At 32.1% G+C, this 26,922-nt stretch overlaps 1 protein-coding gene across 1 annotated transcript in view; it reads left to right on the top strand.

The window, feature by feature from the left end:
* LOC143254190 (uncharacterized) overlaps positions 1-26,922 on the top strand; it is a gene marked incomplete in the record, with an annotated part of 711,062 nt that overhangs the window by 534,380 nt on the left and 149,760 nt on the right.

The raw sequence follows: 26,922 nt of genomic DNA, 5'->3' as shown, positions 1-26,922 counted from the left end.
TATTAGATGGGATTTTATCATAATCTTAAATCAAAATCTCCTTAGTTCACGGGTACATGAACAAAAATAAACTTTTTTCTTTCCTTTTATACTGTTTGAATCACACTAGACAGCACTATGTTCCAGGAAATCTGTGAAATGAAATATTTATTTATTAAATGAAATCATGGTTTCAGAATATTAAAAAAAAAAAAAACTTAAGTTTATAGATTTCTCCATTTTTGTCAATTCCAGTCCAAACATAAAACCCTTCTATTAACATATTTTCATCGTTTCCTTTTCAATAATGAACTAAAAGAGTGTTGTAGAACATGGTTTTTGGGTTTACTCTAAGGTAACACTTCCATATTTTCTGCATGGTTACAGTTTTAATGCGATATAGGAAAACAGTATGATATGTTGTTGTAAAACAGTACCCCAAAGTTCCAAAATTCGTGACTTATATAATGTTTTATTTATTGATGTAAATATTACTTTAAATCAGGTGAGGATGCGTAGTCTAGTATTTTAACAACTATCAGACCATGTCATAACTGATTTGTTACTTTTTTTTAACTTTACTTTTTTTATAAATTTTAAATATTTAAAGAATTTGCCGCTTTCGGATTGAAAATAAAAGTAATTGGTTTTATGAGAAATTTATAATGTCTAAGAGCTTAAAATTTATACACATTATAAAACTTATCACGTATGAAATGAGAAACATAGAGGCCTTACGTTACGTTGTTTTCTTAATGCAAAGCTACACATTGGGCAATGTGAACTTTGTTTACCGCGCAGAACCAGCACAAGATATAATCGATTAAATTCACTAAAGTCATCGTTAAGTCTTGTGAGAAGAGAGAGGGATTTTGTATTTGTAGAGCCTAAGAAATCTTTACATTTACAAAAGGGTAAGATAGGAACATTTTAACTTCTACTTTACAAACAGCTGTAGAGACATAGGAGAGATTCATAAGTGGAATAGCGTTTGTGATATATTATTTGTTACACAAGATCACACTCGTGTATATATACGTCTGCAGTATACACATTTGATGGATATTAAACTTATGTCAATAGAAAAATTATATATATATAGGTTAATTTATAGTGCATATTAAAACCAATTACAACAGTAGTCAAATAATTGTAGTTGTCTTAAAGCATAAACATTCTCAGATTAACAAAGAGAAAGTTTCAAAGTCTTTGAAAACCGGAAGATCACCAAAGAAGGTTGAAATTTTGTTCTCCACTTGATATTAGTAAAAGATTTAAAACCCACACCAAAGTCTTAAGATACATTTTACTTCAAGTGCGTTTCTCGTCATCCGAATAAACTTCCCTAATCCTTTAAAATTATTTAAATTAATTAAGTTACTTATTCATAACAACATCGAGATTTTGTGTTTTTAACTCCACTTATATGAAACTTTATATATGTTTTTATTTTTACAGTGTCGTAGGATCCGGATTATCTCCAGTTGAAATGATATTTTGAAATGTTACCTTCATTCAAAGAACAACCCGAAGGTTATACAATAAAAAAATATATATATACTTAAAATTACTGTAAACGTAATAAACGTAATTTTGAAATAAGAAACTGCACTGAAACTTAGTTTGATTTTTTTCGCAACAGAAAACATAAACAATAAATGAATAAAGTAAGAAATAAAGTGTAATTTATCGCAAACAACCAACGGAAATCTTCCAACATGAAAATACCAAAATACCGCCGAGTCCAGACCGTATCAGAAGAAACATGAAGACGGATTCAGACAACCCGATTTAGAAGACGACAAAACCCATTGTTAGCAACACGCCAAGTTCCAGTAGTTCAAGAAAGAAAAAAGGACAGTTCCTGCCAGACTTCAATCCTAGTTCCACAGAATTCAACAACCAGCCAGACTCAAACCATTACGAAGATAACCATCGACGCGACAGCACAAACTGAAAAACAATCTACCTCCACGCAGAAAACTCAAACCAAAATCTCGAGAAGAAACAAAGCATCACAGACCAGCGAAGAACAACTCACCCAAGAACAGCCAGTAGTTCCACCACCAAGACCACGTTTCTCACTTGCACCAATGGGCTTCAAGTGTGGAAACAAGTTCATGATGAAGTTACCACCCGATCTACAAGACTGCAGCTAACAGTTTCCACGTATACCACCAACATAGTTCATCAGTTTTTTTTGTTTGTTTTTTTCTTTCTTCCCAGCTACTTCCGGGCACGGTCTGGGTAGATTATTTGGCGCCCAGGCCGTGAAAGTGGGTTTTCTCGGGGTACTCCCGTTTCCCCCCACAGCAAAATCTCTGGCATCGGACCTGTAGGTCCCAGCCTCATTCTGAAAAGGGCCGTTTACCCAGTCACAGGATATCTAATCAATCACAGTACATTTCAAAATCAATTCGCCAGCCGCCAGGGTACTCCATTCTCGAGCCAAGGTCTGGCTCACTTCACTTTCGCTGCTTTCGTCCAGTTCTCCCGTCCTTCCTCTAACTCACAAATACACAACTCCATTTTTTGAAATGTTAAAAATAAAGTAAAAATTCCACGGATATTTTAAAACATTTCTCATGTAAGGGGACGAAGAGGAACTACAAAGTTCCTGAACACCCCAGTTGGAGAGAGAACTCTTCTGATTTCTCTCTCTCTGAACTGAACCCCCTGCCACGTTAGTTTAGTTTAGGTTATACTATTAACATAACCAACTAACTTGCAACTGATATCAACGTCTTTTACCTTATTGCAGTATAATGAAGATAAAGTCAGTGGTAAAGTATTCAATTTCAGTATAACAAAATTCCCAGTAAAATAATACTGTGACAAACGCTCTCATCATATAAAACAACAAACGAGAAAATTATGTTGAATTTACGAGCAAGCTCCTCGCGCGGAATCTGTCACAACACCAGTAAAATAATCTTTATGTTGACTAGATTCACTAAATTAATAAGTCATTTCTATTACCGTTATTAATATAAATTTGGTTTAACGGTTTGAACGAAACATGAATAATGCCATTTATTTTATACTTAATCTTCAATCTATTCTATGAATGCACATTTTGCAATGAAATATAAAAGGTTTATGGGTAAAAAGTTATAGGATAAACTAATTTACATTGTGCTAGTTTGTGTAACTGTATGTTTCTGTGAAATAACTTTGAATCTACAAAATTTTCTCACGGAAGAAGCAAATAGCTTTGTTGTTTAATGGTCCCAGTTTCATAAAAAAAATGAAATTTGATATTTATTTTTTTACAGAATTTTATTCTACTTGTCGTGATTACGGTCCACACTGTAGGAAGTTACGCTAAAAACGAAAGTAACAAAAAAAAAAACCCGAAACATCCACAATGGTAATAGTGGTTACAAATATATAGGGGGAAATAGCAGAGCTCTTTACAGACGCAGGAATAAAAGTGGTTTTGATAAGAAAGCAAATTTCGGAAAATGTAACGAAAATAGAAGATACAAGAAGAATATGTTTAGAAGAGACCCAGACGTAGGTTTGGTTTTTGACAGTGACCCTAACTTAAGAGATAGGTTAAGAAGAGGAACACGAACAGCAAGACAAAGAAGTTCCGGAGGAGGAATAGAAAGTGATATAAGATTGGATAGTGAGCTAAGAATGAATGACAGTCTATATTTGGACACATAAAATCGTATTGGTGGAGGGTAATTGGTAACAACTCACTTAATTTCGATGTTCAAGTTAGTATAAATAAGTATTAATATCAACATTTAAAAACGGAAGAGTTTCAAAGGTTCACTTTTCAAATAATAAAGTTAATCAATTTAACCACCAGGCCATACCTCTCGGCTCGTGAATCTGAGGATCGCTGGTTAAAATTATGCTTTCCCTATCATTGGTCAAAGTTTACCCCAACATTTTCAAAATTCGTGACTTATGTAATGTATTTTTTATTAATATGAACATTATCTCACAGGATAAAAAAATGCATACTCTGTTCTTTTAATAACTATAACCCCATATTGTCATTGGTATGTTCAGTTTTTGGAAGAAACTGGTTTGATAACTTTATTGTTTTTAAAATTTTTGAATATTTAAAAAACTTGCCGAATTCCAATGGTAAATATAAGTCGTTGGTTTTTTTAGGTAATGTGTAAGAGGTTAAAATTTATACACATTAAAAAAACGTTTTGGTTTGAAATGAGAAACACAAGGGAATCAGCTCACTTTGTTTATTTAATACAAACTACAAAGTGAGCTGTCTGAACTTTGTTTATCGCATAGAACCTACATCAGATATTAGCGATTTAAGTCACTAAAGCCATCGATAAGTCTTTGGTAGAATAGATACGACTGTTGTATTTGTATTAAGTAATCTTTAGTTTTATTAAAGAAAGGAACATTTTATCTTCTACTTCACAATTAGCTGTAAGGAAAGAGGAGGAGATTCATAAATAGATTGGAGTCTGTGTTATATTATTTGTTACACAAGATCCCAGTGGTATATATATATATATATGAATATTTGTTATAAAACATTAAAGATAATTATGGTTATATTAATAAAAATATTATCTGTGTATATGTACAGATAAACGTATAGTGCATATTGAAACGAACTAAAACAGTAATCAAATAATTTATAGTGTCCTTAAAACATCAACTTCTTTAGATTAGCAAAGAAAAAGTTTCCAACTCTTTGTTAACCTGAAGATAACCTGAGAAGGTGGAAACTTTGGGCCCAACTTTACCTTAATAAACGTTTTAATACAATATCAGCCATCTAGGGATATATTTTTATTTCAAATAAGTTTCTCTTTATCACAAATAAACTTATCCATGCCTTTGAAAGTTATTATAGTTAATTAAATAACTTACTTACAACAACACCGACAATTTTGTGCTTTTAACTCAACTTATATGAAAGTTCATACATGCTTTTATTTTTAAAGTTTCTTAGGATCCGGATTACCGCCGAAAGAAATGATATTCCGAAATTTTACCTCAATTTAAATAACACCCAAAGGTTATATAGTGCAAGAAAAATATAGTATAGAAAATATTGTAAATTGAATATTGAAATGAAAATTTTGCATTGAAACTTAGTTTTAGTATCTTTGGTAATAGAAAACAGAGAAAAATAAAGTAAAAATAAAGTGTAATTTATATTTAAAAGAAAACCGTTAATTTGTCTGTCTGTGTGTTTCTCCTGTTCCAGGAACACGTTTCGTTACAGAATCAAATACTTCCTTACGCCAGTTTCCATAGAATATATTTCGTGTGTTGACAATTCGAAAAAGAAATGTTCTTGAGGAAATGTTACTACATGATCGAATGTTTGACCCTGAGTTTTATCTTCACCCACATTCTTGTTATCGATATTTGATCAATAAAACAGCTGTTTACATTTCAGGATACTTGTTAGTAATCAATCCTTCATAACTTTATATTCAGGATACTTGTTAGTAATCAATCCTTCATAACTTTATATTCAGGATACTTGTTAGTAATCAATCCTTCATAACTTTATATTCAGGATACTTGTTAGTAATCAATCCTTCATAACTTTATATTCAGGATACTTGTTAGTAATCAATCCTTCATAACTTTATACTGTAGTGATGTCCAGCTGTCACAGTTTATTTTTTAGATCCATTTCTAATAAAGTGTCCATAGTTTCCACAACCCCTTTATAAACCTTGATAGCGTCAACTAATTACAGACTAAACGGTAAAGGAAGAGTAGAAACTTTCTCAACATGTTTTATAGAATCATTTTTGTTCGATAATAATAAATCTTTTATATACGTTTGTACTGATACTTCACTGTATCCAGTATCACTTTTCTCATTATTAAACGAAATATTACGAGACTTCTAAAATATTTAGCGATTCCTCACTCCTAATTGTTTGAAAAGAAAACTTATATCTAATAAATATTTACTCGTGAAACCTCAATTTTTCCATCCTTACATCTTACATCCATCAACATTTACAATCTACTGTTAAAAACGTATGTATATATATATATACATACCATGTATTTATTATAAAGTTCTTCATAGATATAGTAACAGTTAATAAACGCTTTCAATGACATTTAATTATGCACATAATATTTATTAGTTAAGTTACACTAACCTACATAATACTTCATAATAAAAAGACAGTGATTAATATAGGTATACTTATATCATATTAAATTAATTAATACATCAAATTGCACACCATCTGTAACAATCAAGAGACGTCTTCATTCTTCTTACTTCCACTGTCAGTTCTCTCCTGATCTTCTCTTTGAACTCATGCTGGAAAGGTCTTCAAGGAGTGAAATGTTGTAATAACTTGCACACTACACTGTTTTACACGCATTTCAATTTATCAATTAACACTTTTCCGCTCACGTTTTCTTCTACTTGAATAACATTATCGTAATGTGGGTTTTATTTTATCTTTCATTCATTAACTGTTTTGTGTTAATATTTCACAAATTATTTTGTTATCGTTTGTGGAAAATTAATCTTGTCCTTTTACATCGGTTTTCGAACATTTCGTTTTTGGATTCTAAAACACATGTATATATTAGTTCATTCTAAAACACATGTATATATTAGTTCATTCTAAAACACATGTATATATTAGTTCATTCTAAAACACATGTTTATATTAGTTCATTCTAAAACACGTGTATATTAGTTCATTCTAAAACACATGTATATATTAGTTTATTCTAAAACACATGTATATATTAGTTAATTTTAAAACACATGTATATATTAGTTCATTCTAAAACACATGTATATATCAGTTCATTCTATCAATTTTGATCTGTAAGTTTAACTTATGATTAACTAACGTCGCCAATTAATTACGAAATTAATATTAACATAAAGTTATTATAAATCTCTCTACAACAAAATCAGATGGGCTATCGTCACATAATTCAACCACTTCAGTAGCCTGAGTGTAAGACAACCTTCTGTTGTTGACTGAGCCTGATTTCGTTTTCTTCTTGAATTTACACAGCTTATCTAACTTACAATATGTCATAAAAGCCAACCTTTCACGTACTGTGTATGACATCATACTTACTAGTTTTACTACCAAACATAATGATATTATTACTGAATCAATCATCTTCTACTTATCTCAGCTTCTTCCTTCTGCTGTAGCTCTCTCGTGATGTACATTTGTTGAAATTCCTTGACACTTTATCCAGCTGTCGAACAGTGGAAGTTTCGGATTTCATCCTGTAAGTTTGACAGTCCTTTAAGATTTAAATCTACATTTATATTCTGAATTATCTCTAACTCTTTTATAGTCAATAGCTCTTGCCAGTAGGGTTCTCTTATATTCAACGGACTTCATATATATTTAGTTTTCCTTATAAAACTGAGAATATTATAATCTCTTGGCTGTGAGAAGATTTCTTTCTTTTTCTTTTGAATTAAGCACAAAACTACACAATGGACTATCTGTGCTTTGCCCACCACGGGTTTCGAAATTTGGTTTTTTGCGTAGTATGTCCGGAGTCCGGAGACTTACCGCTGAATCACTTAGGAGCCTGTGAAAAAAACAATTTTTGGTTAACCTAAGATATCAACTATTCTTTAATTTAATTACGTCAGTTCGATTTTTACCTCAATTTTATATGAACGAAAATTTAAAAAATTAAACAAATCTTGTTATTTAGCTATAGCGGGCGTTTTGTGCAGACTAATAATATTCGATTAAAACTAGTTGTGGGACAGTCAGTGAACCTAATTCTTGATAGAGTGATTGTCCGACGTTGAACTCTGATTGGAAGGATTTAAAGTCGTTTCTTCATCTCAAAGTTCATCTTGACAACGTCAGTCAAGTAAACAACTTACAATAATTGAAAGAAGTGTTCTCTGTCGACATATCTAATACACTACATTTAATACATACAGAACCCGAACTGTATAAATTTGATAAAGAACACAGAGGTCACAATGAATTATTGGTCGGTTATTTCGTTTTTCACAATAACAGAACTGTACTAAGTTTTTTTCCTTTCGCTTTGCTGTAGGACATTAAGAGCCTGTGATCTCTGAAAGTATGTAAAACATTTTGGTGTTTTTGTTCAGCTACAAAGCTACTCGCGAGTTCTCTACACTAGCTATCCCGAATTTTGAAATGATAGAATAGGCCTAGGGTAAAGGCAGCTAGACAACACCCACAGTCAATTCTTGAATTACCCTTGTCAGATAAAATATTGGAATTTGACTGCCACTCTCATAACGCACCCAAACTTCAAAGTTCCTTTTAAATAAAAACAGTATTGTATCAAATGTCGGTTACTTCGTCCTCCAAGATGTAAAAAATTAGTAACGTGGTAACAGGCCTAACTAAGTGCGACAACTAATGACTCTATTAAAATTACGCAAATAAAACTAACACGACGACTTAAAGTTAATGAAGACGCACTATAACGTAATCAAATAACTGATTCTTGACCCACAATGAAAAATATACAGCGTTTACAATTATTTACATTTCTTTTATTGCATCACAATAAAATATAAATTTATATTATTCGGATTTTCATGAATGCGTTTGCAACTTAAAACACCGCAAAAACAATAGAAACACAGCATAATAAAATGTAAGGCATTAGGTTAAAATCATTTCATGGGAAAGAGTTACACAAGACCCACGTTTTGAGAAACTTTGGTTAAGAGACGAAGACGCTTTAACGTAATGTTAGCCATATATCATTCATCCTTTTAATATTTACCTTAAAGTAGTGGCTCGAGTAATGACATATGACATCGAAACTTTCATTATGTAATGAATGCTATCAGAAACGAACACACACTATACCAACATTATATCCCGTATTAAGATTTAATACGTATGTAGTAACATTCATACACTAGACAGAAAGATGCAACACACATTTCGTACTAATAACACGTATGAGCCACACTTGCGTCTTGAAATGACTAATGGACCGTCTTAATACTTACTGTTCTTGATATTCGCGCAAAGCTACTCTAGGGCTATCTGCACTTGCCGTCCCTAGTTTAGCATTGTAAGACTATAGAGAAGGTAGTTGGTCATCACCGCCAACTCCTGGGTTACTCTTTTACCAACGAATAATGGGATTTACAGTCACATTATAACGCCCCATAGCTGAAAGGGCGAGCATGTTTTCTGTAACGGGGATTCGAACCTGCGACCCTCAGATTACGAGTCGAGCGCCTTAACAACCTCGCTATTCTGGCCCATCTTAATACTTGGAAAGATTAAGAAAGGCTTCATTTTTTCCTTAGTGATTTCATGTAAAAAACAGGAAGAAAAAAAACAGTTTTATAACGTACTTCGGTGAGGAAAACAAACTGTAATACTGGAAGGAACGAAACTCGATTATAATTATTAAGCAATAGCAGTTTTTATCACTAAATAAGTTACTTTGCAAAATTGCCTTCTCTGTATTCAGGAACTTGTGATTTAATCAGAACCACATAAAATCATTACATCAGTTTACCTTAGTCCTAACAAGCGAATTTTTAAAGCTAGTTTCGTTATTCAACATGGCTGCGATACATAATTCACCATACAACTTGTCTCTTCGTTATCCAACGCAGCAGTAATGCATAATTCACTGTATGACTTATAATATGACTTTCAGAAAAAACTCAGCTTACTTCTGCTTTCCTTGATAAATAAAGTAGATAACCTTTTACAAACTTTAAAAAACCACGGGTTACAACAACAGATATTCATTTTTAAGATGAAGGAATGCTCCGCACGAAAAACCGGGTTCTCAAAAGTCTATGTGGCCGATACTGCAATTTAAGTCGTAACGAAAGAAACACGAGAGTTCATTTAAGGAATTAGAAGCTGTCTCAGAATATTTCAAATCATTACAAAACATTTGAAGATTTCAAGAATAACAACACCAGTGGTCAACCTCCAAACAATTATGAGATAATATTCTAAGCATAAGACAATTATTGGATGAGTTGGTGTATCGGCTACCTTTCTCAGATCAACTGGAATGGAGAATACAAGAGTTCCTACGGTTATGACACAATATAATCAAATATACGGAAACAAGATGTCCTGCACAAAGATACCGGCTCCGTAGTGTTGCGAAATAGATATAAAAGACCGGAGTTAAACAAGGCAGAAGGAAGAAGAAAGGAAAACAACACAAATATAAAAGTCGATCAAAGAAAGAGACGCAGGAAAGGGAATAATACGGTGCCAGTAAAAAATTAAAAGCTTATTTCTAAACCCACGTGTTATTCGTTACCTACAGTAATTTGTTATGTTTACAGTAGTGCGAGTCAAATTTCTAATAATATGTAAAACAAGAATAACGCAGATGTCAAAAAAGAACGTAAATAAAGAGTTTAGTAAAAGTAACCCTACCGAAGACCAACGTAAAAACATTCAAAACGCAAAATTTTATTCGGTCATATTGACGTCGTTGATAAAGCTTGTTTAGATTTCTCGTAGACTCAGTGATAAATTTTAGTCCTTAAAATTACCCGATTCTTTCTTTAAATATTATTTGCCACAAAAGAAAGAAATGATAAAAAACTAATAGTGTATCGAACTTGCCATCTTGTAAGATCTCCAGTTATTATTCATTGGAAGAGAAGTTGCATTTTTAACATTTTCAAAGTATTTTTTTTCGGTTTAAGAACATCGTCAACTCTGACTGCTCTCCCCCACAGGTACCAAAGTAAGTCGATTGTCATTTGCTTTCATCAGTGAAACGCTTTCAAACGCATTTCTATGAACACCGTAAGTCTGTAATTTACTATGGCTATCTTTATTTCAGTCCATGTATAATGCATATAAATCTCTCACCATTTGTAGGTTTCCCAGATTGCAAGTACGAAGGTAATTTCCTTTCAGTTTTATCTGACACTTTTCTAATATACTTGGAAGTATAAATTATAAACTCTACGTTCTGTATATACAATGCTTGTACTAACTTAGACAACTCAGTCCCACTATTTCCAACTATAAATGATAATTGTTGTTAGTTATTCTGAATTTTAAATTTTAAAACTAACATTTCAGCTCTTGCTTTTTTGAAGCTCAGACGGTCTTATTTTGGTATGTATCAAAGTGTTAGTAATGGTTACTAGTGTTTAAGGACATTTTTTTCATTTCCTGTTCATGGAATTCAAATGTCTGATTTAATTAATTTATTTTAGTCACCTGTAAAATTAACTATTTTTATCGATACTTGTCTTCGTTGTTCTACTTTTTTGTTTGATTTACATAAATCGTCTCTGTTTACTTTTTTGAATAAAAATTTCAAAAGATTTCCACCTTCGTCTATTAAACCACATTTTTGTGGAGTCGAATCGAATATCGAAAAGCTATCTTTAATATCCTTTAATTTTATCTTAACAAGATATCATCTAACTTCGGTGTTATAGTTTTTAGTTAATCCTTCCTGTAAGATACTTGCTAAACATAAGATAGCTGTTTCCTCATTTGTCACATGAATTACGTCTTATTGCTTCAATCAAAAGTTTTCTCGAACGATATTAGTTCTTCTCGCGATCAAACTTTTGATCATACTGTGTAAACGGGATATATTAAAAAAATATCCACCTGATAATATATTTTTTTTCTTAAGAAATCATACCTGTCTTATTTTTTACTTGTATAATACTTATGTTCTGTGCCGCCATGTTTACAATCATCGAAAGAATAATGACCGTATAAACCTGCAGAAGACGTACAAAGAGAATTGTCTAATAATGAAACACACATATACATAAGATATAGAACAATGATTATACAAATCCTATATTGTCAATTTAATTCTATTTACAACAACGCATATGGCTAAACATATTGTTAAAGCTTTTAGCATATTAAGTGTTTCTTTACTAGAGCTTACATTTAATTTACTGTAATAATGTTATTTTTGGGTCTATGTACAACTACTTGTGAATGAAATTTCACTCGTCTCCTTTTAGGGGTAAGGATTACTTCTTGTTTAGTTGGTGCATGACCTCATGATCTAAGCTTATAATCATGGGTAACAGTAGTTTACATTGTATTAGATTTTATTTGCTTGTTTCTCTCTATGGTCAGCAATTTTTGTTAAATGTTTATCAGTTAACTCAGCAGAGGCTCATTGCATTCTCTGTAATAGCTCGGTCTTGTAACCATAATTTACTGCATGATTAAATATTATTTTAGGGGTCATTATCTCTTGCATTGGCAGGATTACATCTCTACAATGTAGTTGAAAAAACAGACTTTCGAGAGTAGACTCATTTTCAACACTTTGTAATAAATGAACAAGCTCTTCCCAAGATTTCTGATCATTCTCACAGTATTGAGAGATTATATCTAGGAAAGTTCTGTTGAATATTTCTACTAATACTGTAGCAGCTCGATGAAAAACAGTTGTTTTATTTTTCTGAACAATTAACAACAGACAAATGTCTTTTATTAACTTGGAAACGAAGATAGTGTGTCTCTCTGTCAGTAAGAACGTATAATTTAAGTAAAATATAAATTTTTCATCTGAATAACTTTAGATCAACTCAGTTAGAAAACTCACATAACATAACGTAAAAGTACCTAACCTAAGTCAGTAGAAGTGTGAGAAAAAAAAACAATTAATAATAAAATGATAAAATAAAAAAACAGATTAAAGTTTTCACACAAAGAAACCCGTATTGTAACGAAAAGAAACAAATAACTCTGTAATTTACTTTTGGACGAACTAGCAATATTATCACCATCATGATTATTTGTCATGGTGTCGGACTTTGAAAATATATCAATATCAATAAAGAAAACTATAAACATTTCTATAGAATTTAAAGCGTTGATTTGAGATTTATATTCGTTTGTCAATACATCTGCCTAGATTCACTAAACTATTCAATTGTTTTTAATATCTACTACAATTTTTAATGCAAGTTGGTCTAAACGATTGACACTAAAGATAAATAATGCCATTTATTTTATGCTTAATGTGATCTATGTATGAACATTTCACGATAAAGTGTTAAATCTTTAAAACGATAGGCTACTTTCCATCGTACTGTGTTTTTGTATCCGGGTGTCTCTGTAAAATAACTTTGGATCTACATAATTTCTTCCCAGTCGAATCAAGTAGCTTGTTTTTTGTTTAATAGTCACAGTTTTATAAAACAATGAATTTTCATATTTGTTTTCATCACAGGTTTTCATTCTGCTTTTCATTACTCTGGTCTACACTGTAGGAAGTTACTCTAAAAACGGAAATAACGAAATAACTCGAAACATCAATAATGGTTATGGTGGTCATGGAGATATAGGAAGCGACAGTAGCACTGTTGAGAGACATAGGAATAAAAGTGGTTTTTCCAACCAACCAGGCTTTGGAATAGGTAACGAAAATGGAAAGTACAAGAAGAATATGTTTAGAAGAGACACAAGCTTAGGCTTGGGTTTTCACATTAACCTTAACTTAAGAGGTGGTTTGGGGAGACGAACACGAACAGCAAGAGCAACAAGAAGAGAAGAGGAAGAGGAACAGGAAGAGGAACACGACAGCAGAGTTAGCTACGAATGAATATCAATCGACATTTGGACGCAGAACATCGTACTGTGGGAGGATAACAGTAACAGCTCACTTAATTTCGATATTGAAGTTACTCTCAATAAGTGAAGAAATCAAATGTAAATACGAAAACGTCTCAAGGTATTACTTTTCTAATAATAAAGTTTATGAATATAACCACCAGGCCATACCTCTCGTCTCATGTCACTGACGTCATCAATAAGTTGTTGGGGAAAGAGGGAGAACAGTTGTGTTTGTGCAGCAGAACTAATTCTCAATTTTATCAAAGAGTAAGAAAGGAACATTTTAACTTCTACTTCACAATTAGCTGAAAGGAAATAAGAGGATATTCATAAATAGAATAGTGTCTGTGATATATTATTTGTTGCAAAATATCCCCCTGGTGTATGTATATATATATATATATATATGTCTGTTATAAAAACACTTAATAGAAATTGAACATACACAAATAGAAAAATTATCTATATATATGTATAGATAAAAGTATAACGCATATTGAAATCCAATTACAGCAGTAATCAAATAATTTATAGTTGTCTTCAAACATCAACTTCCTCAGGATAACAAAGAGAAAGTTTGCAGCCCTTTGTTATCCTGAATGTGACCTACATTGGTGGAAACGATGTTGTCCACTTGATTTTAATAAAAGTTTTAATACCCATGCCAAACGTCTTGAGATAATTTTTGCTTCAAGTGTGTTTCTCGTTATCATGAATAAACTTTCCAAATAGTTTGAAAATTATGAAAGATAATTGAATAACTTCCTCATAACAATATCGACAATTTTGTCCTTTTAATTCAAGTTATATTAAACTGGATATATGTTTTTCTTTCCACAGCTTCTTAGAGTCTGGATTATCACCGACAGAAATAATGTTGTGAAATATTTCTTTTGTTCAACCAACAACCCGTAGGTTATTTCGTGAAAGAAAAATATATTAAAATTACTGTAAATTGAATTTTGTTATTAATAACTTTTGCTTTGAAATTTAGTTTGATTTTTAGGTAACAGAAAACAAAGACCAATAAACTAAATAAAGTTAGAAATAAAGTCTAATTTACCGTGAAAAGAAACCTTTCGTTAATCTGTTTGTCTCTGTTCCTCCTTTACCAGGAACACGTTTCGATACCGAATCAAATGCTTAGTTAGGCTAGTTTATTATTAGTATATTTTGACAAAATTATTTGAATAACAAAATTAATCAATTTTTTACTAAAGAAAAACGTCAATTGTGGTTTTATAATATTTAGACTCATTTATTAATTCCACAGCGGAGTTAGTTTCAACTTGTAAACTGAATAAAGTTTGATACACGTAAACATAGTGTTTAGTTTATGATGAACAGTGTTTACCAGAAATATAATATTTTTGACATCCGTCATCGGATCTAATAGAAATTTCGGAGAAAATGAAATACACTTTTTAAGTACCAGAGTAAAACGCATCCTTAATATTTTTCTATCAATAGATGGCAGCATCATACATAAATATTTTTTTTTTTACATTTAGAATAAGTTTTTCTCCATATATATGAAAAAACGTTTATAAACGTTCTTCAAGAAATGTCTTTATTGACGTGTCATTGACAACCAAATTTCACCTTTGTCACTACAATTAATAAATTTTGGGATCAAACATTTGACCGTGTAGTGAAACAAATATGTCTTCAAGTCGACTTGAAGACAAGAGGCGGCAGACTTTCGAAACGTCGTCCTCTATACTTGTGTTTCCACAACAGTTACCGTCCATTCTGCGAAGTTTTGTCAGATTTACCTATAGTCTTACACTGCTAAATTAGGGACGGCTAAGGTTTCTCCTCCTGGTTGGGGGTTGTGCAGTGGGCTAACAATCTACTCACCTAAAAAACCAGCCTGTTAATGAATCCGCAAGTGATTGCGGCCCTATGATCCTTAATGGAATCGAGAGGCATAATAATAATAATCCTAATTGCAATATCTTATAATAAGTATAGTTTATTGTTTGTTTTGGTTTAATAGCGCAAATAACGGCGCTATCGGCGCCGAACACTATATTAATAGAAACAAAATAGATCATAACATGTCAGGTTTGTTTTGAAAGAAGATTAAACAATTGAATAGAATTAAAATGGCCAATTGCCTGTAAAGAACTAAAATCAATTAATTCGGACAATGTCACCTTCTCCAAAGCTATTGATTAATGTCAAAGGTAAACTACAATAGAAAGTATGTTTAAAACAGTGCTGGTCGACACTGGCAGCCGAAGAGCAACACGAATGTAATGTAAACAATAGTCACTATACTGAACCAGTTGTGATTTATTTTTCATTTTCTCTCATCATCCGCTAGTACAGCGGTAAGTCTTGAGATTTATAACGCTAAATTCAGGGGTTTGATTCTACTTTCTAGGCTTAGCAATAACCACATGTGGTTTTGCTATAAGAATACACATATACACATCTATTTCACTTCGTCTCTCAGGGGCATTTTTCAATTTTTTAATATTTTTTTTCTCTCATTTCTCTGTTCCAATTCAGATTTTATTAATTTGTAGTGGAATTGCACATTTTAACAACATTAACCAGTGCATAATGTTAAGATACATTTTATCCCAGTACAGAACGTTCAAAATTATTATTGTACTACTGTATACGAAACGTAGATTGAGACACACGTCAGTTCGTCTTGCAGCCAAACCAGCCTGCTCTAGGTCATACTGAGAGTTATTAACAGGAGTTGTAACGATCCCTGGAGTTCGAAGATGATGGCCCTCCATGTTCATACATGGGACCGGAGATGACTAATAAAGACAATCCCTGCTGCACAGGTTTTCTGGCAGTAAGGGCAGGTCAGTTCAGGGGGAAGGAAAGGTTTCAGTAGCAGCTGGAGTTGTTTTATCTTCTCTCGCTTCCTTTCAAAATTTTGGAAACTTTAGAAGACGCCTGGGAGTGAGTTCACTTAACGTGTGAATGATGTTGCACACTAGAAAACACGGTCCTTGACACTCAATATGTTAAGTCCAATGAGAAGGAAACCAAGACGACTGGAACTTGATGAACTCCTGCCGTTGAGGATTCCTGGAATGGTTGATCCTTTTTTCTCATCAGGATTGGCCGTTTGGGACTTGGAGTTGGATATTTCTTGTCAGGAACTTCACCCTCGACCTTGCCATCATGGGTGACCCTAACAGGAGCACAAGCCTCCTGATGACATAGTTCTCAGGGTCACTGGCACGCGCAAGCCCTTTCACAACGACAAGGTGACGATCCGACTTGAGAGTTAACAGGAGTAATAGTTTAACGATTTTATATTTTCTGTATTTAAGATCCTGGTAACCCAAAGTATCACATGTGTTTTTTTTTAATGCCATTTACGAGACTTTTTCTTCTCATACAAAATTCTAAGGCAATCTGTTGAGAAATTCATGATATAACATCAAAAACTTTGATTGAATTTCTTTATTTTTATCTTTCCCGCACCGAAACTGTGAAAACTTTAATTCATAAGAAAAAACATTTAACTTTTATGAATTTGTTGTTCAAATTTGGTACACTGATGAAAGTTTTTAACCTACATTTACGAATTTAATTTGATATAAATATAAGCCACATATGCTAAGTTATTTTGCTAAAAGCGCTCAAACTTGACGAAAATACCTGCACATGCCTACGTAAAACGTCAAGTGAGTTATCGGTCTTACATTTTTAATATACAGCTTCACTTACGATTAAAAGTGGACCGTTTTTGGTTTATCGTCATTAGGATTAATGACGGCTGATTTAGAGCAACAAACCCATATGATGAAAGCACGAGGATATACAAAAATATTTGTTACGATAAGCAAACTAGATTAGCTGTTTCTAGCTCAAGTTTTCAAAGGAATCACAGCAGTGGACGGTTGATAATAATTATTCTTTGCCAATTTTACTGTATAATTTTACTAAATTTTAGAAAATTATCCTAATCAAAGAACGTTTAGCATCAGGATGTGTTATATTAAGTATTTACCATAGATGATGATGCTTGATAGAGCTATGTCGATTTCATAGGATTAATGACAATAATCTGTTAATCTACATTCCATGGCGTTACTATAAATAAGCTATTAACACTGTTTAGAGAAGGAAACGTATCTGTAAAGCTCTGTTCTGAATAATATATTGTGGTGTTATAAATTCTTTATTTGATGTGATATATTAACGTGTATTCATAAAATGTCTAATCAGAAACACGTTAGATGTGAAAGTGATGAGCGGCCAAAAAAAGACTGAATGTGTAACTGAAAGGAATGAAATCAAAATTGTAGGCCGAACTGGTAGCTGTACTTACATGCCTCAAATAGAACAAACAACGCGACCAGGCTAATTAATGAATAAATATTTTCTTTAGACTTATTCTCAATGCTACACTTGTAACATTGTACACATGTACACTTGTTCAGAAATTTATATGCAAAAACGGCTCGTTTGGGTTGAGAATATATTTTACATAGAAGAGCGAACAACGTTTCGACCTTCTTCGGTCATCGTCAGGTTCACAAAGAACAAGGTAAGAAAAAAAGAACATTGTAAGACAAGGGAAGTCGATCAGAAGTGAGGAGATGTTGCAATCTAAACGAGAAACTTGACAGAAATGATGAACATTTGCACCAGTTGTTGTTCGAAACAGCCATCTTTGCTGTGGAGATGTGGTCGAGATTTGTACTGTCTGAATTCGGCACATTTAACACATTTAATTTAATAATAATCTTGCTACTTCTCTTTTATATTCCACTTCAATAAGTAAGAAATATCCAAAAAATATTCAGACTTAAGCACTTATTTCAACCTGAGTATAAATGGTAGTTAAACGGTATGGATCAGAAAAGGGCGGGATATTTAAAGAGCAGCAGTGATATATTTATTAAACACACTGGAACTGCATATCCTATTGTTGTATTTTTTGGTTATTATGGAAAAAAGTTAAAATGCTAAAATACACTCTTACACTCTTTGATTTGTAAAATATTTTTGTGGTTTAAATATTTACCAAAGTTCCTGCAGAACCGACATAAGAATTAATGTGCACAAAATATTTTTATGTTTTTTGACATTTTGAAAAATTTGATATTAATTTGATTTCGGATTATTAAATTAGCATTCCATGTTTTATCTGGATCGATCAACTCGTCAAAAAAATACGTTTACAGACAGACCCATAGTTTTACACAAGACTGTTATTAAATATATTATATACATAGAGATATTTATTTATATTTATATAGAAAATAATTTAACTATTAATTAATAAATACACAGGAATACGGTTTTTCTGATAGTTTTGTACTGAGTTCTCTAAACAAAAAAGTACATTTGGCAAAGAGTCTTACCGTCGTATTACCGTTTTCGTAAGGTTAGTTTATGATAATTTCTGTCAAAGGTCTCCATGTAGTATACAGGATGCAGATAGCATTATTCTGATGTTCGTGTAGAAAACTGTTGTTAACATGATCCGTCAATGAATATTTCTACGCTAGCAGTAATGGTTAACAATGTTTGGTAAATGGAGAACTTAAGTAATTGAGAGGAAACAAGCGAGAGAGAAATGTAACTTATCTATGGATTTCTAGTCTTTTGATACAAAACGATTATTATTTTGTATGTTTCATATTTCTTTTTTCTCCAATCTTATTACATAAGTTCTGATGAACTCAATATTAAAATTCTCGGCGAATAGTTTAGTCAATTTGGAAATGTTTTACTAAAGGATTAAGAGAAAAATAAAAGTTTTTCAAGACGTTGTTTCAGAGCAAAAAACTTCTAAACCAGTAATTAACTGATGTTTACTGAACCTTGAGAGTTTTAGTGAAGTTTGAAAAATATTCTTGAATCATAATTCAATAACAGTAACCAATTGTTTCTTACTTTACAATCAACAAATGTTTTCACATAATATAATCAACGGTTCTTTTTCATAAAATTACAAGGTTTCAGAGTTAACTGAAACCTCTTCTTAGTATAATTATAAATCTATTAAAAGTTCAAGCACCATCTTGATTAGTTAAAATGACGTCAAACATTCAGTGTACGTCAGTATGAAACATAAAATTAACAAATTTTCTCTAACCTTTTGTAGCTTTGATCTATTTTTGTTTGCAAATGCATCTGCAAATCAAATAAACAAAATATAACCATAGAAAACACTCAAGTACTAAATAAAGAAATTGGCATAAAAAAACGAAAAATTGAAGAAGCCTTACTTATACAACAACTCAAGCCCAAAATAAACCAATACAAAGGAACACCTTTATACCTATATTAATAAATATAATCAAAGATCTAAGCACGCTCTCTACATTCCTACACTCAGTTACACAACCCTCTTGAAACATTTGGTCAGCTATCGGTGAGTTATCACTTTCTTACTTTGTGAACCTGACGATGGCCGTAGAAGATCGAAACGTTTTTCCTTCCTCTACATGAAAATAATTTTCTCAACCCAAACCAGCCGTTTTTACATATATATTTTTACATATATATTTTTACATACAGATTTTTACATATATATTTTTACATACAGATTTTTACATATATATATTTTTCTCTGCAAGTGGGTTTTCTCGTCATCACTGATGTTCTTTTCTGTTTTCATTTAATTGTGATAATACTGCATCTGTAGCATAGCCTGAGCATATGTTAATCACAACTTCTTTACTAACATCTGGGTAACTTTAAATGGGTGATTTTAATACAGCCTGTCCTAATTTCTCGAAAGCTTCTTGTATTTGATATGTCTAATTAAGTTTTCTTTTCTTCTTAGTTAGCTCAGTTACAGAATTTGCCAACAACTCAAAATGTGGTATGAAGGTTCTATAAAATCCTGAAATACACGAATGTCTAACTTTTTAGTGTTAGGTTTTCTACACCTTCTGTTGTTACCAAGTGACATATATATTTTTATTTTTTTTATCATGAACTGAAATGTTGTTGGTTTAAGCTTTAAACTTCCTTCTCGCAATCTATCAAATGCACGTTTTAATCTTTCTAAGTGTTCTATAGTTGCAGCGAACACTGTAACATCATCGTAATATGGACAATATCCCGTAAGATATAGGTTGTTTCCAAACCAAGATATCAAGATAATAATGTAGAATAATCTTTGTTAAAAAGTGAATAAAAAGAAACACTGATGAACAATATAACTAATATTTGTACTTGACATGAGTCATTGGTGTCAGATTTACTATATTGTTAACTTTTACATTGTTTGGATAGTTCCTTAAAGATATTCAGCAAGTAGTACAGTTTATAATAATAGTGTTACAACTACACAATACGTACGCGATATCTATTGCTGAGAACGTGTGTCATCTCAGACTGACTGCCTTGTATACGAGAAACATTGTTTCCGGAATACTATTTACGTAAGCCATTTGATACAAGATACATTATAGACTTTGTAAATTAAATAAATTACAGACATTATAATAAATAAAGTTAGTGAAACTTACGTTAAAAGAATAATAGAATATACTTTACGAAGCACGTACTAATGACTTGGAAACAAGATAGTAAAGTATATTAAACATTTGCATTGATTTCAATTCTGATAAACATATCAGCTGTTGACTAGCTAGTACAGCGGTATGTCTCCGGATTTACAACGCTAAAATCCGGGGTTCGATACCCCTCGGTGGGTTGAGCAGATAGCATTTGTGGCTTTGTTAAAAGAAAACACACATACACACACAATCTAATGAGGACATGAGTTGTTAGTCATACATGCTATACAAACTAAAAAAACGTTATAAAATAAATATCTCTCAATAAAAAAAAAATATCGTGCGGAAAGTTTATTTATATTCAGTTGTATATTTGTATTTTTACAATAGCAAAGCCACATCGGGCTATCTGCTTAGTCCACCGGACATTTGGTTGTTTCTACTGTTAAACATAGAACATTAAGTAAATAAGAATTAATTATTGGACGAACCGTTTTATAATTGGTATTATATATTATAACAGGTATTTCTGTGTATTTTCATGTTATGGTCAAATCTGCTTCATGATAAGAAGAAAGAAGTTGACAAATGGAAAAATAAACGGTCCAGAAGAAATATTACAACATAGTCAAATTTTTGACACCGAGATTTATTAATCTTAATGGCAATGGTGAAAAATTTGAGGGGCAATGACAAGTCAATAAAGATGTAACATTTCCTGACGAATGCTAATAAAAGTTTTTTTTTATAAACATTAAGAATAATTTATCTAAAATGTAAACAAAAATATTTATACATTATGCTGCCATTTGGTACAAAAACTATTTTGTCTTTTCATCAGTCCATGCATAATGTAGGTTTCACAGATGGTAAGTATGGAGGTTATTTCCTTTCAGTTTTCTCTGTCTGTTGCTTTCAAAGGTATCTCTATAAACACTCACAGTGCATCCTTTACTGCGGTTGTCTTTACATCAGTTTATGTATAATAATTTCATGTGACACTTGTACTTGGAGATATAAAGCATGAACTTAATTTTCCACCTGTAGCTACATACAATACTTGTACTAACTTAGATAACTCAGTCCCACTATTTCCAACTGTAAATGATAATAGTAGTTACTGATTCTGAATTCTAGAATTGTAATTTAACCTTTCAGTTCCTGTATTTTGAAGCGTAGAATGTCTTATTTTCGAATGTGTCAACGAGTAAGTTTAATTAATTCATTATAATCACATGTTAAATTAAACATTTATATAGATACTTGTTTTTGATGTTCTGTTTTCTTCTATAATTCACGTAAATTATCTGTGGTTGCAAAAATTTCAAAATATTTCCACCAGCGTCTATTAAACCACGTTTTGGAGTTCGATCGGAAATAGGAAAGCTATCTTTAATATTCTTTAAATGTAATAACAAATATTCTATCTTAACAGGATATTGTTTATCTTAGGTATTATAATTTTTAGCTAATATTTCCTATAATATCATTACTGAACTTTAGATAGCTGTTCCGGAATTTGTCACATGAAATTCAAACTGTCATCGAAACTAACATGACCACTCACGTAAAACGATTTCTCGAACAATATTAGTTCTTCTCTTAATCAAACTATTAATCGAATGTACTGTGGAGACGGTATATTTTCAGCAATTATCCACTTATCTCACGATAATATAAAATTTTCTTCTTCAATAAAATCATGACCGTCTTACTCTCTAGTGGTACAATAGTCACATTCTTTACCGCCATGTTTACACTCATCTATATAATAATTATCGTTGTAAACCTGCAGTTTTGTCAACTGCTAAAACATATAAATCTTATAATCACAGACACATATTTATTTAACTCATACAGTAAAGTCCATATACATCCTGTATTGTGTACGTATTTCTAATTACAGCTATGCATTTAACTTTATATATTGTTAAAAGCTCGTAGTGCACCACCAGTTTCGTCACTAAAGCTGACATTAACTCTATTAATGTCGTTTTTCATCCTAGGTACAGCTACAGTACCCAGTACAGTAGTACAGTACAACTGTTCGCGACAGTAGAAGCTTTCTTTCATTATACAATTTTTTACTAAATACTATGACCTATATTCATTTTAACAAATGAAAGCAATAGCTATCAATCTAATAAAGTTCACAGTTGATGCTTTACCATCAGACTAATTAAACTTCGCTTTTGATACTACCATCTAGTGTAACTCAGACAATATAAAAGGAAATAAAAATGATTTATTTTACGTATGTGTCTGTTGACTAAAAATATTTTAATTTAAGATTATGGTAAAGTCACATTTAATAATGATTTCTGACTGTAGATTGTAGTATCATGGAACTATATTCCTGAAAAAAATTATCGAAAACTTCCATTTATTAACTGAAATCCTAATTTCAAAACATTAAAAAACAATTAAACTTAAATTTATAGTTTTCTACATTTTTTTTCCGATTCCATTCCCAACATGTAATATTCTATTGACCTGTTTTCATCATTTCCTTTTGAATAAATTACTAAAACAGCTGTACTTTAGTTTAACACTTCCATATTTCCTGCATGGTTAGAGTTTTACTATGATGCAGGAAAACAGTTTCATATGTTATTGTTGTATTTAATAAGATTCTTTAAAACTGTTAAACGTTTCAGGAGTCCCCCGCTGGTACAGCAGTACGTCTGCGGATATACAACGTTAAAATTATGGGTTCGATTTCCTTCGGTGGAATCAACAGATATCTGATGTGGCTTTGCTGTAAGAAAGGACACGCACCCTCAAATAGAGGGACAAAAGTTTGGTTCTCATACGCTGGTTCAGTTAATTATGAAGCAAAACTTAAACAAATACGAATAATTTATGTAAATAAAAGATATTTCTGAAAAAAAAGACCCATTCGAAAAATACCTTTTATTCTGTTTCGTTCAACATCCTGGAACAATATAAAAAATTTCATTTGGGACGAGTTGATGGGGTGGATGGTTTCTCCGAGAAACAATTGAGCAGCTGTGGAGGCCGATGAAGATAAGATATGGCTATTAGATTTTTTTGTAGATTACTAGAGCATCATAATCTAACCTCGAGGAACATACAAATTCAAATTCAAAACTTCATATTTCATCTTTGTTTCCGTGTTTCTCTTTAGCTGCCACTTGGGTAAAGAGCCCGACTCCTAATCTGAGGGTCGCAAGTTCGAATCCCTGTGACAAGAAAAATGGTCGCTCTTTCAGCTATGTGGAAGTTATAATGTGACGTGCAATCTCATTATTCGTTGTTAAAAGAGTAGCCCAGGACTAAGGGTGGGTGGTGACGACAAATTGCCTTCCTTCTAGTCTTATACTGCTAAATTAGGGACAGCTAACGCAGATAACCCTCGTGTAGCTTTTCACGAAATTCACAAACAAACGAAACTAAACAAGTTTTAACTCTATTCCTAAAGCATACACCATTCCAACAACTGTATAGAATGTTAACTATCAGTATCAACAAACTTTACGTCAAAACAAAATTTTAATGATTATTTGACTGTTCTTAAGCTGCGTTTCTTTTATTAGCTTTTTATTTACGTTTAAGAGGCTCTTGCACATTCAGTTCTACGTAACAATGTTAGTTATTTTGACAACAAAGGCTTATGTTACATCGTACGTCGTATTCAATGTAACCGCGGAAATAACTTGTCCTTATGAAAGTTTCGATACTTATGTTATAAATTCATTACAAACGACATTTACTTATGTTCATTGAGGTGGATATATCTCACAATTGTTTGAGGTGAAACACAAAGCTACGCAAAGGGCTATCTGTGCTTTGCTCACCACGTGTATCTAAAGCCGGTTTCCAGTTTTGTAAGTCCGCAGATATGTCTCTGTGCCGCTAGAGGGCGATATATTTCACGAAACAAAAAAAAAAAACTCACTGAAAAGCCCAATTTAATTATCGTGGTAATGAAAAAAACGTACCAGGCAGGAGATTGGGGTCTACAAAATATTAAACCGAGGTACCTTTGCTATTGTTATGAAATTTAAGAATGTTAAAAAGGTGAAGACGAAACATATCCAGTTTAACGAAATATATATTTTTTCGTATTTTCATGACTAAACACCAGTCGCACCAAACATGCTCGCTCTTTCACTCGTGTGGGCATTATAATGTGACGGTCAATCCTACTACTCGTTGTTAAAAGAGTAGCCCAAGAGTTGGCAGTGGGTGGTGATAACTATCTGTCTTCTTACATTGCTAAATTGTGGACGGCTAGCGCATATAGCCCTCGTGTAGCTTTGCGCGAAATTCAAAAACAAACTAAATTATAACTATTCGTTATTTAATTAACTTCTTTAATTAGTTCATGGCATACATTGTTTTACCTTTTATTAATGGATTGTACTCATGTGTGGATTGATATAAAGCTTGCTTTGAACCTCTACGTTGTTATTTTTTGGAATATTTTCGTTAGTTTTTATTAACGACAAAACCAGGGGGTAAATCAAAAATATCTTCACAAAGTTGTTCTTTTGTCTCATTATTGTATGTTAACTTTTAAGTTCCTGAAACAAAGATTTTCGTGATTCTTCGTATGTACGCAAAAATATCATTAGGCTCACCTGGATCCTGATATAAGAGTACAAGAAGGTTCCTGTTTGTAACACGAGACGATTATAATAATTTGGGTTGTTCAAAGAAAACTCGTTACCATTAACTTGGTTCTATAGCACTCGTCTGAAGAACGAGGATTCTACCTCATATTTACTGACGCTATACTCGCTTTACTTTGACCTTCGCTGATAAAGCGGTAAGTCTACGGAGTTACAAAGCTAAAATCGGAGGTTCGATTCCCCTTGGTGGACTCAGCAAATAGCCCGATGTGTCTTTGCTATAAAAAAGCACAAACACACACACTACCCGTTATAAACCTAGTGACGTCATTAAACAGGGACAGTAAACGAAACATAAATAAGTAAGTCAACATATATTCATTCACAGAAATGTTTTGTTCCTGTTGACATGAATCCTAACTGGATAGTGTTGCTCTACTGTTCAGGACAGTTCAGTTGGTTGTTTCAAGTTATGTACACAAATTCAGAAGGGTCTACTTGGGATATTTGTTCAACAGGTTTCGAAATGTTCAGTATCATGGAACATTATATAAATTTTAATTGGTAATTAGGGGTGGGATGTGTGATTCCGCTGAGAAAAGGCCAAATATTCTATACTTTGTATGTTCTCCGTTTGATAGGAAGTCGTTTTTATATTATCATAAGAAGATATCTCTGAAAAAAATCAAACTCAACTTTTACAACGAAGTGTAAGAAACCTAAGTGTGATATATGTTCTGACGTCAAGTTTTAAGTATGACAGATTTAGTTTTTTCGGACATTGCAATAATTTCATTAGAAAATGCAGATACTGTTACAAAACCAACAGGCCTGTCTAATAACTTGTGGCAGGGATGTTTTGAAATGAACCATATGAGAGTATCGTATAATGAATGATATTACTTTAAAGTCACACCTACAACTTTGCGTGTTAGGCTAAACTAAGTCTGTTAAATATGACTGAGTCTTCACATTTCACGAAATTAAAAGCAAGTGTTTTACTCAGTGCCAACATGTTATTTTGAACTAAATCGAAATTCAAAACAAGTTGTTTAGTTAGATATCAGTTACCACACTGAGACTTCTACTCAGAACTTCCTAGTACACTACGCCATTGACATTTTTCTAAATGTCTAAAAGTATTTGACCCTTAAACGCAAACGAGATGCTGAAAACTTCGTGTCTAAAGTAACATCAATAAAGATTGTTTTTAAATGTTTCTAGCAACACTTAAACATAAGCATCAAGTGAATTGCTACATAATGAGAGAAAAAACGAAACGTAAAATTACTTAAATATTGTTGTCTGGTAATCAAAATCGTT

Source organism: Tachypleus tridentatus, chromosome 6 (assembly GCF_004210375.1).
Source record: "Tachypleus tridentatus isolate NWPU-2018 chromosome 6, ASM421037v1, whole genome shotgun sequence".
NCBI classification, from domain to species: domain Eukaryota; kingdom Metazoa; phylum Arthropoda; class Merostomata; order Xiphosura; family Limulidae; genus Tachypleus; species Tachypleus tridentatus.
The sequence above is the reverse complement of the archived record's forward strand: the minus strand, read 5'-3'. Positions and strand labels throughout refer to the sequence as shown.